Raw genomic sequence first — 11,645 nt, 5'->3', positions numbered from 1 at the left:
GTTAGCATCGCTCGCCATTTAAGGTCGTCGGTGTTACTGTTACAAGCGCTCCCTGTGGAGGAGCCCTCCTGCATCATTCCACCACATGTTCTCGATGGTGGACTTGCTGTAAGGCTATACCTTGTATTCTGTGACATTAGCATGACTGCTTCTGTGTCTCAGCGTTTTCGGCTCTTAGGGAGGGAGGCGGAGGTATAGCTGGTAAAGACGTTTCTAGCTGGAGTACATCACAACCAGACACACCTTCCGAAATCAGGTATTGAATTGTAAAGTGTACCAAGGAACCGATTTGCAGTCAGATCAAAATTTAGTTATGATGAGGAGTGAAGTGAATTTTAAGAGAATTGTCATGAGGAATCAATGTGTAAATAAATGGATACTGAAGTGCTGAGTAATGGAATGGAAATTTGAATTTCTATGAAGTTCTAGATAATGCGATAATGAATGCCATAGCTGGTAGTTCAGGCATACAGTGGTTGACGTCTCCGAAAATGTCAATAACGAAAGTTTGAGAAATAAATGTAGGTACAAGGAGAGGAACTCTGAAGAAATATTTGTAACAATATAATGAGAAGGAAAGTTGGCAGTCACCATATGGTGGAGATGCTGAGTTGTTGATAGGCACAACAAAAAGACTCTCACAATTGAAGCTTTCGTCCATAGGCCTTCATCAACAATAGATACGCGCATGCGCGCACACACACACACACACACACACACACACACACACACACACACACACTCACACACGGGCACACATGACTGCAGTCTCAGGCAACTGAAATCGTTTGAACTGTTTGACGAAAAGGAAAAGGACAAGGCAGGAATACAGCATTATGGGTTACTAAGAAATGAAGAAGCCGACCTCGGGGAAGATCAGTTTGGATTCCGTAGAAATACTGGAACACGTGAGGCAATACTGACCTTACGACTTATCTTAGAAGAAAGATTAAGGAAAGGCAAACCTACGTTTCTAGCATTTGTAGACTTAGAGAAAGCTTTTGACAATGTTGACTGGAATACTCTCTTTCAAATTCTAAAGGTGGCAGGGGTAAAATACAGGGAGCGAAAGGCTATTTACAATTTGTACAGAAACCAGATGGCAGTTATAAGAGTCGAGGGGCATGAGAGGGAAGCAGTGGTTGGGAAGGGAGTGAGACAGGGTTGCAGCCTCTCCCCAATGTTATTCAATCTGTATATTGAGCAAGCAGTAAAGGAAACAAAAGAAAAATTTGGAGCAGGTATTAAAATCCATGGAGAAGAAATAAAAACTTTGAGGTTCGCCGATGACATTGTAATTCTGTCAGAGACAGCAAAGGACTTGGAAGAGCAGTTGAACGGAATGGATAGTGTCTTGAAGGGAGGACATAAGATGAACATCAACAAAAGCCAAACGAGGATAATGGAATGTGGTCATATTAAGTCGGGGAATGCTGAGGGAATTATAGTAGGAAATGAGACACTTAAAGTAGTAAAGAAGTTTTGCTATTTCGGGAGCAAAATACCTGATGATGGTCGAAGTAGAGAGGATGTAAAATGTAGACTGGCAATGGCAAGGAAAGCGTTTCTGAAGAAGAGAAATTTGTTAACATCGAGTATAGATTTAAGTGTCAGGAAGTCATTTCTGAAAGTATTTGTATGGAGTGTAGCCATGTATGGAAGTGTAACATGGACGGTAAGTAGTTTGGACAAGAAGAGAATAGAAGCTTTTGAAATGTGGTGCTACAGAAGAATGCTGAAGATTAGATGGGTAGATCACATAACTAATGAGGAAGTATTGAATAGGATTGGGGAGAAGAGAAGTTTGTGGCATAACTTGACCAGAAGAAGGGATCGGTTGGTAGGACATGTTCTGAGGCATCAAGGGATCTCAAATTTAGTATTGTAAGGCAGCGTGGAGGGTAAAAATCGTAGGGGGAGACCAAGAGATGAATGCACTAAGCAGATTCAGAAGGATGTAGGTTGCAGTAGGTACTGGGAGATGAAGAAGCTTGCACAGGATAGAGTAGCATGGAGAGCTGCATCAAACCAGTCTCAGGACTGAAGACAACAACATCAACAACAAGAAATGAAATCAGTAGAAATTTGAGGGACGTAAAAGCAGAATGACTGCACGAAGAATTAGAAGAGATGAACGTAGGAAGCACACTTTCGGCACATGAGAAAGTCGGAACAACCTTCAGTGAAACTAAATGCACAAGTGTCAACAAGTGTTCGAAAGGAATTCCTCTGTTAAACGTGCAGGGGAAAACAGATGGCAGAAAACGAAAACTGATGGCAGAAAACGGTACGTTAGAGACCTCTATGAGTGGGAGGAGCTATCTGAAGACATAAGAAAAAATGAAAGCTTCATTGGAAAACGTGGGGGACTGACCGTTAAGTTACATTTTAACACCGCTACAGAAAAGTCGCATACAAACAAGCCAAAATGGCCAGTTAATGTTCCTTCAGAACACATGACCATTGGGGAACATGGCAATCAGATGAGTATTCACAATGGTCTTTATAATCCATGAGACAGAAGTTACAACAACGGACTTGCGGAAAAGGATAATCCAAACATTCTGGAAGCGCGCAAGGCCAAATTACTGACAAGAATGGTAACAACATACAGGAGAATGGAAGACAAAGCTGAGGACCTGTTTGAGTACGCTAAATTTGGAGCAAAGGATCCAGGGCGGCCGAGCTGACCTTCGACTTGATAGAGGAAGAAATGAATAAGAAAAATCAAGAGATCTTTATTGGATTTGTAAATCTTTAAATGACGACCGACAATGTGAAACAGTGAAAATGTACGAATTTTTTCTTTAAAAATAGATATGAGACAAAGGGAGAAGCAGGTAACATAGTATGCACAATAATCAATAAGGACTGGTACTCTGATGAAAGATGGTGAAAGACAGGGATGCAGGTAGTCTCCACAGATGTTCAGACTGAACACTGAAGGATGGATGGTGGAATTGAAGAATCTTCCAGGAATTTAATTTAAATTGAAAGTGAATAGGACTATGTTGGTAAAATTCACTGGTGATGTTTCTTTGTTCACTGGAAGTGAGAATGAGTTTGTGAATGTAATGAACAGTGCAATGAGCACCGAATTAGGATTAATGAACTGAAGAAAGAGGAAAGTATTGGGAAGTGGCATAAATAACATTGGTGGCAAAGTTTACTTCAGAATTAAGAACCACAAAGTAGACGAATTATATTTATTTTAATTCTTCTACCCATGAAGCCATTTCACGCTAAGGGACAAAGCATGGTTGTTGTATGGAGTAAAGTAGCATAGAAAAACAGGAATTTCCTCACAAAACAAAGTTACTAATACCAAAGATGCCTTAATTTGTGGAAGACAAATCTGAATGTACGATTGCAGCACAGTAGTGCATGAAAATGACTCGTGGATTACGGGGAAAACAGGACGGGAATTGGGGAATTCTAAATGCGATGCTATAGGAGGATGTTGAAATTAGGTGAAACTATAAAAGAGGAACTCTGGAACGTCTGTACTGAATAGGTGAGGACGGTGATATGCGGGAAACTGTGACAAGTACAAGCATCTGGGTAATAGGTTACATGTAAAGGCATCAGGGAATAACTGCCATGGTGCTAGAGGTAGCTGGAGAGTGTAGGAGTGTAGGAGACTGTTGGGCAAGACAGAGACAGGAATGTGTACCACAAATGATTGTGGACTTTGACGTAACAGCCAGTCCCAGTAACCACACATATGCAAAGCAAAAGCTCTGCCCGCTGTAGATGATGTTTCTGTCAGTTTGAGCAACAGGTTTAGAGGGCCATGAGCACCAAAATTACAGAGGGGCGATCAAGGTGGTCCACACACTGACAAGTTGAGGCGCTGCTGACGTTTGCTTCTGTTTGGTGCTTGGCGAGTATATTTCTTTTTACTAGCAGAAATGTCATGGCAAATTATTGGGTTATTTCTCCTCTCTCAATCCTGCCAAGCACCCGAAATGGTCTCCTAAATGTATGTTTGCCTGACCCCTACTAGACCATTCCAATACATCTCTTGTGATGCAGCGTGTTTCACATTCAGTGCACTCATACTCTCTCCCTGCGACTAGATTTTCTGTGTACGGCATTGTCTGAATTATTGTTGGCATCGGTTTGCTGATTTTAATCAGATTAATCACTGAACTGTTGACAATAAATCACTATTTCCCCTACCAACCTGTTCTTAATTAACCCCTCTCTCATGATACTACGACCTGATCCTGTGGATACCACCCAATTATTCATCTGACTGTATGTTCTGATTTTATTTCCACTTCACTTTGATGAACCTAACTAAATTTAGACTGAGAATTTACACTTTAATGAGGGAACTCACCCCATGTGAGAGACAGCAATAAGAGACTGGCGGGATGCACCGGCATTAGTGGTGGCGGTGGGCCTACACACACAAACACAAACCCAGAACACACGCTGACAACAAGAGTAGCTGTCCAGATAGTGCAAACGAGTTGCCAGTGACAATCACATCAAGTTGTACCATGCGAGTGAGATGTGCCTATTTGTATGTAACCCACAGAACGTAACTGTCTTGCAGTTCGTCTGCTCCCTTTTCTATATTGTCTTTTACTATACATAATAAACGTCCTAGGATTGGGTGGATACCAATCCATGATGTGTGGCACCTGAAACCAAACAGTATGGAGCAAACAATGTGCTTCAGGTACAGGCATTTGTATGAGATGAGTGTCTATCTTTATAACTGTTATAATAGTAACAGATAGTAAAATGGTAAGGACAAGTGACATTTCGAAACTTCGAAAAGTATCATATTAACACAGCGAGCGACTAAGAAAATTTCTTATTGAACAACAAGTTTTGAAATGTATATGATCTCTGGGACATCAATCCAGGAAAAATTTCAAGACATTTGGCCTAACATGTGCTGTCATTACTGAATTGTCCTCTGTGGGATATGCTCATCAGTACAATGAAAATGGTACGCAGAGCAGCACCTCCATCAGGGAAACGAACTACTGGATGACGCCATAGGAGGAGAAATGAAAGTCGATTTTGCAAACATTAGTCGCTAGGCCCAGAGAATAACAGAGGAATAACAAAGCTGTGGAAGACTAGCATAAAAACCAAGCAGAATGGTTAAATAACATTCCTTTGGAACTTATATGATGCTTGCAGAAGGTTGCAATGAAACGACTGTTCAACTTCATCTGTACCATCTGTGACATTAGAGATAAACCAGCAGCCTTCCCAAAAAATATCATCTGCACACTTGAGATGCGAGGAAAGACCGGTAAATGCAAAAGCTTTTGCACAATGAGCTAGACAGCTAATGAATTCGAATTTCTGGCAAGATTAATATGTAGAAGAACGGAAGGAAAAACTGAGGATCAGTTATAGAACGAAAAGATTGTATTTAACAAAGGTAAAGGCTTCAGAAAGGTAGATCTGATCTTGCATTTGATAAGGGAAGCAAGGCGTAAGGAATATAAATGGACCTTCATTGGATTAGCTCACCTTCAAAAAGATTTACAATGTAAAATAATGTGGCACGTGAAATGCTCAAAAATACAAATTTTATAGAAGACAGGAAGATTATATACGTAACTGAATGTACAATAATCAACAAGGAACAGTAAAAAATTTAAAAAAGTAATATGACTAAAAAGTGGCAATACAGGGATTCAGTTAGTCTCCCCAGTTATTCAAACTTAACATCAAGGAATCGTTTGTGGAACTGAATAAACTTCACAGGAATTAAATTAAAACTTAGGGAGAAGGTATTGCATTAATATAATTCACTGGTGGTATTACCATGTTCACCAAAAGTGAAGAAGAATTACCAGAGCTGTTGAAAGCAGTGAACAATTGGATGAGCACAGAATTGTGATTTAAACAAAGAAAGATGAAAGTATTGCAGTGCAGCGGAACAGCTCAGTGACAAACTTATTAAAATTAGAGACCACAACGTAAAGGAATTTAAGTGATTCTGCTACCTGGGAAGCAAATTTACACAAAAAGGCAAAGCCAGGTTGTTACATGAAGTAAAGTAACACAGGAAAACATCTTTTTAGGAAAAATTGGAGCTTCTGGTACCAAAGATTGGCCTCGATCTAGTGACGAAATATGTAAGAATGTACATTCGGAGCACAGTATTGTATGAAAGTTAATCATGGGTTATGGGAGATACAGGAAGTGAAGAGAACTGGAGCATTCAAAATGGGGATGTTGAGAAGAAGGTGAACTGAATAAAGGAACTGCAGAAGTTCTCTGCAGGATCTATGATACTGGCAGTACATGGAAACCTGTAAAAAGAAGTGACTGCATAATAGGATACATGTGTAGACATCAGGAAATGAATGCCATGAAAGCAGTAGAGAGTAAAACCTGTAGAGGGAGACAAATAACTGAAAACTTTGGATGCAAATACTGCTCTGGGGTAAAGAGGCTGCCCCTGCACCCCTCTTCCCAGCAATAAATGATGTAATCTCAGCACTCTAAATGTGTTGACAGAGAGATATGTGATCTACTGTAGGCTGAGTTTCTGTTTATCATGCCTGTTGTTACTTTTTTTACTATAGTTTTAGGGCACGAAATAGCTAACGTCACAATCGCCCATTCTGTGGCTCAGTGAAGGGTAAAAACAGGAATATAAATCAACAGCAATGGGAGCAAAACTGGAGGAGGGGCATTAAAACGGAAAGAAATCTTAGAAAATTGCTACTGAAGTGGGATTGTTTTCCCCGAAACGAGCTTCAAAAGACGAATCTCATTTCATTAACACTTATAAAGGCAAGGACGCCATCAGCTGAGCGTGCATCATCTTCTAAAAGGGGAGAATATCAGGCGACAGCTGAAAACAGGCATATAGCTGATTAAAATAGGGGCACTCAAGTAAATGGTGTCCCTTAAGAGCAGTGGGGACAGAGCAGGGGAGAGTCGCCACTTAGAAACATGTCGATGGCTAAAAAGACAGTGCTGGAGTCTAATTTTAAAATATTCTCCTCCCGACAACGAGGCCGGGATGATGATGTCCAAGCACAGGGAAGAAGGTTTGTGTCCCGATATTTATCCAGATGTACAGAACAATGTGTGTGTGTGTGTGTGTGTGTGTGTGTGTGTGTGTGTGTGTGTGTGTGTGTGTGCCATAAAAGAGCAACACGATGACATAACACGTTCTGTATATCGGCAAAGGGAACCATGCGAACAGCGGGCCGAGGAAGAGAGACAGCAGCCTTTGCTTCTGTATCGGCTCCCTCGTTTCCACACATACCAACATGCCCTGGGATCCAGAAGAATGCCACAGAGATGCCACCTAAGTGGTGTATGTGTAGGCAGTCCTGAATTCAGTGGACCAGAGGGTGGATGGGATAGAGAGATGGTCGGGAAGCCAAAATCTAATAGGGGTGTTGTCAATAATATAGTCATTCCCAACACCAAAGGTGGTCTTGGAGTCGTCAGTGTAAATAAATGTGGCATCCTCCATTTGTGCAAACAGAGCAGCAAATGCCCAGCAATAAACAGTTGGGGGGTGCTAACCTTGGGAAGGTGAGAAAGGTCACAGAGAAGGCAGGTCCGAGGGAGAAGCCAAGGTGGTGAGTGTAGCAGTTGACAGAAGCAGATTCCCGGTGGTAGTAGAGAGGAAGGGCTGTCAGCATACCCTAAATCCAAGGAGGGGTCGAAAGAAAGGGGATGGGTCATATGAGCAGGCACGGAAGATAGACGACTAGCATAACGACTCAGAAGGACAGCTCACCAACTGAACAGTGGAGTGTCAGCAGTCTAAGCGTAAAGGCTCTCCATGGGGCTAGTGTAAAAAACTCGAGATGTTAAACGTTGTCCACAGTGGTGGACAGAATGTAGACGCTGAAGAAAAGACAGTCATGTAGAGACGTAAACTACGCTTTTATAATCCAATTTCGAGCGCACTAAGGCGCGATCTGGGCAGAGGAGGAACACTGTCTACTCCCCAGTAGATACCACTCAGAACATGGAGCGTGTTGAGGGATCGGAGATAGTGAGCCAAAAGATATGAAACGTCGGAAGAACAGCTCACTCTCAAACATGTCCCAAGAATTTGGCGACGTCAGTGAACGAAAGGTCTACAGAGCCTATGTGTAGGGAACGTACATAAAACTTCGTACGACGCCAAAAATTTACACAGACGATCTTACTGGAAGCCAGTGTAGATGCTTTATGAGTGGAGGTGATCGATATATCCTTGAAGATGAGGTCCGAAAAGGCTGGTCCATTGAGAGCTGTAGTAGACTGCAAAATCATCGACCAAAAGGGAGCCTGAGACATCGGGAAGGAGGCAATCCATAACTGGGTCTATGGCGATGGCAAAAAGTACAACACTTAGCATGGAGCCCTGGGGCACCCTGTGTTCTTGGGAGAAATTACGGAGTAGTGTTCACACGCACCTTAAATGTACGCTCTGTCATAAATTAACGAATGAAAAGGGGTTGCCAACCACGAAAGCCCAAGAGAACGGTGTGCGGATTACGTCTGCCCCCTCCAGATCAAAAAATACAGCTACAATTTGGCGTTTCCTGAGGAAATTGTACATGATATAAGTGGGGAGAGCAACAAGATGATCAACGGCAGAACGATGCTGTCGGAAACCGCATTGGTCAGTTGTTAAAAGGCTTCGGGATTCCAGCCACCACCCTAAATGGCAATTTACCATAGGCTCCAAAACATTACAAACCATACGTGTGAGAGAGATTGGGCGATAGCTGGAGGGGAGATGTTTGTCCTCTCCCGGTTTTGCAACAGGAATGATGATTGCTTCCCGCCATCTTATGGGAAAGTTACTGTTGACCTAAAGTCAGTTACAAAGGCGAAGGAGGTAGCATAACTAGGATATGATAGGTGCATCCAATCCCAGTGGATATCATCCAATCCCAGTGCAGAAGAGCGAGAGGGGAAGAGTGAATATCTGAGTTCCAGCATAGGAAAAACGGCGTTATAGCTTTCACGACTTTGAGAGGAAAAAGCAAGAGGTCGCTCTTCAGCTAATCGTTTCTTCGGCAGAAATGCTGGTGGGTAATTAGAAGAGCTCAAAATCTCAGCAAAGTGTCACCCAATGAGTTATACATTGCGAGTGGGTCCACTAAGGAATCCTGCATTACAGTTAGCCCAGAGGTCAGGGAAAGCTTGATGTGCTGGTTATCAGTCGGATTCGACTCCAAACAAATGATGTGGGAGTGTAGGTATTAAAGGAGCTACTAAAGAAGTCCCAGCTTGCCTTCTTGGTATTGCATATGATGTGGCAACATTGCGCACGTAACTGCTTATGGCAGATACAGTTGGCCAACATAAGGTGATGCAGGAAAACGCGAAGAGCATGTCACTGCTGACGTACTGCGTCACAGCACGCTTCGTTCCACCAAGGAACCGGGGGCTCATGGGCAAAGGGGAGGTATAAGGTACTGAACGTTCCATGGCTGTAAGAATAACTTTCGTAACATGAGTGACCTGATCGTCAATGCTAGGAAATTTATAGTCATCAAATGTTGCTTGAGAGGAGAAAAGTGTCCAATGGGCTTGGGAAAACTTCAAGCGCCTTAGGCACATAGATGGCACTTGTGGCTGTCATCGAAGGACACATGGAAAATGGTCACTCAAGCATGTATCAGCAGCGAACCATTCAAGGTCAAAATGAGAGTAGGTTGACGTGGAGGCAGACAAAAATGTGGGTTCCCCAGTGCGTCAAAATGAGAGTAGGTTGACGTGGAGGCAGACAAAAATGTGGGTTCCCCAGTGCTGAGGCAAACAAGAATCGCTTGGTGGAAGAGGTCAATCAATAGGGAGCATCTCGGATAAGGACACAGAGATCCCCAAGGTGGCTGGTCAGCTCTGAAGTCCCTTACCAGCAAGTAGGGGGGTGGGGGCTGACCAAGGAGATGAAGCAAATCACGTATTGTCACTGCTGTGGACGATGAGATGTATATGGTACAAACAGAGAAGGGAAAGACGTACAGCGCCAGCGCCAGCTTGGAAAGAAGTGTAAGTGAATTGGGTGATCCTGGATAGTATCATAAGTCCCCTGTGTGCAAGAGCAGCAGCAGAGAGGAGATCAAACCACACTGATTGGAAATGAGGGAAGACATATTGCAAAGGATAATTGACATATGGTGGACGAAAAATGGAAAAATCTCACTATGGTAGCTGTAAGCTCAGCGACCACTGAGAGCTGGTGGCCAATGAGATGGAATGGCATTTAGAGGCAGGTCCTGACCCATATATTGTTTGGCAGTAGCTCTTTCCGCCACTAATCAGGTTGTTGATCGGCCGCCAGCTTCGCATCTCTGAGAGCACAGAAGATGGCAGAAGGCGGATACCGCTGGGTGGCGCTGTAGAAGAGACATGCCATGGCAGAGGAACTGTGTTACTTATGAGCCTACTTTGAAGCAGGATTTTGAGATGAAGGAGTATTAGATGATTGTGAGGTCTGGCTACATAAAAAGTCTTCGAGTAGGCTCTTTTTGGAAGTCCAGGCGTCCGATTTTGGGGTCCATGATTTAGCAGGAGCCGATGAAGGTTAAGCTCTGACGACCGTGGCGCTAAAGGTGAGATCGCAAGTCTGCATGGCTACCTCCTTAGTTAGTAGAGGAGAGGTGAGGACAGTGCTATATTTACCCTCGGAGAGCGCAATGGGCTTACTACTGGCGAATAACACCTTTTCCTTCACTCAGGTTTCCCAAATAATTCGTTCATTTTTAAAAATAGGACGGTCTCTAGAAGAAGCAGCGTGGTGGCCCATACAGATGATGCAATGAGGGGATAGTGGTGGACAATCACCCTCATTGGCATCTCTAGCACAGGTAACGCATTTGGCCATATTGGAACATGACTGGCTGGAACGATTAAACCTCTGATACTGACAGAAACGCGCAGGATTGGGGGTGTAAGGGCGAACTGAAATTATCTCATATCCTGCTTCAATGTTCAATGAAAGATGAACTCTGTCAAACGTCAAGAAGAGAGTGTGGGTTGGTACCAATTACTTTTCAATCCATTTCATTACTCAATGTACGGCCGTTACTCCCTGATCATTTGATAATCCATCGAGTGATCTTGTATAAACCACACTGCGGGTTGAGTTTAAAGCATGGTGAGCTTCCACCCAGACAGGGAAGGCCTGCAACAGTGTAGTTCGAAGCAATTTTTTGCCTGTTTCTAAGAACAAGGCGCCATTTCGTAACTGGAACCAAGACTTTACAGGATCTGCAGTTGTGTCGACACCTTTCTGAATAATTAAATTGTTTACTGTTGAGTAGTCTTGACCGTCATACCGAGAAACAACTAGGAACTTCGGCACTGATTGAAGAATTTTCTGTGGCTGAGAGACATCTAGCTTTCTCTTGTGGACAGAAATTGTAGAAGTAGAAGGAACAATTGCGGAAATATCCCCCACGATTACTGGCGTCTCCGATGACGTGCTCCTTCCTAGTGGGGGCCCTCTCTGAGGGCACTTCCGCCGTAATGATTGTCCACACCTCAGTTCACACCTCCCAAGAAACGGACGGAGGGAACAATCGGCAAGTTTGGAAGGTACCAGCTCAAGTAATCACCCGTCCCTGTGTCTGGCCTTTACCAGGTGGTACGTATGTGTCTTACTTGTCTACCTGAGGTGGGGAATTACGCGTTACCCC

The sequence above is a fragment of the Schistocerca americana genome, chromosome 11 (genome assembly GCF_021461395.2).
Source record: "Schistocerca americana isolate TAMUIC-IGC-003095 chromosome 11, iqSchAmer2.1, whole genome shotgun sequence".
In the NCBI taxonomy this organism is placed as follows: Eukaryota; Metazoa; Arthropoda; class Insecta; order Orthoptera; family Acrididae; genus Schistocerca; species Schistocerca americana.
This window is presented reverse-complemented; position numbering follows the sequence as displayed.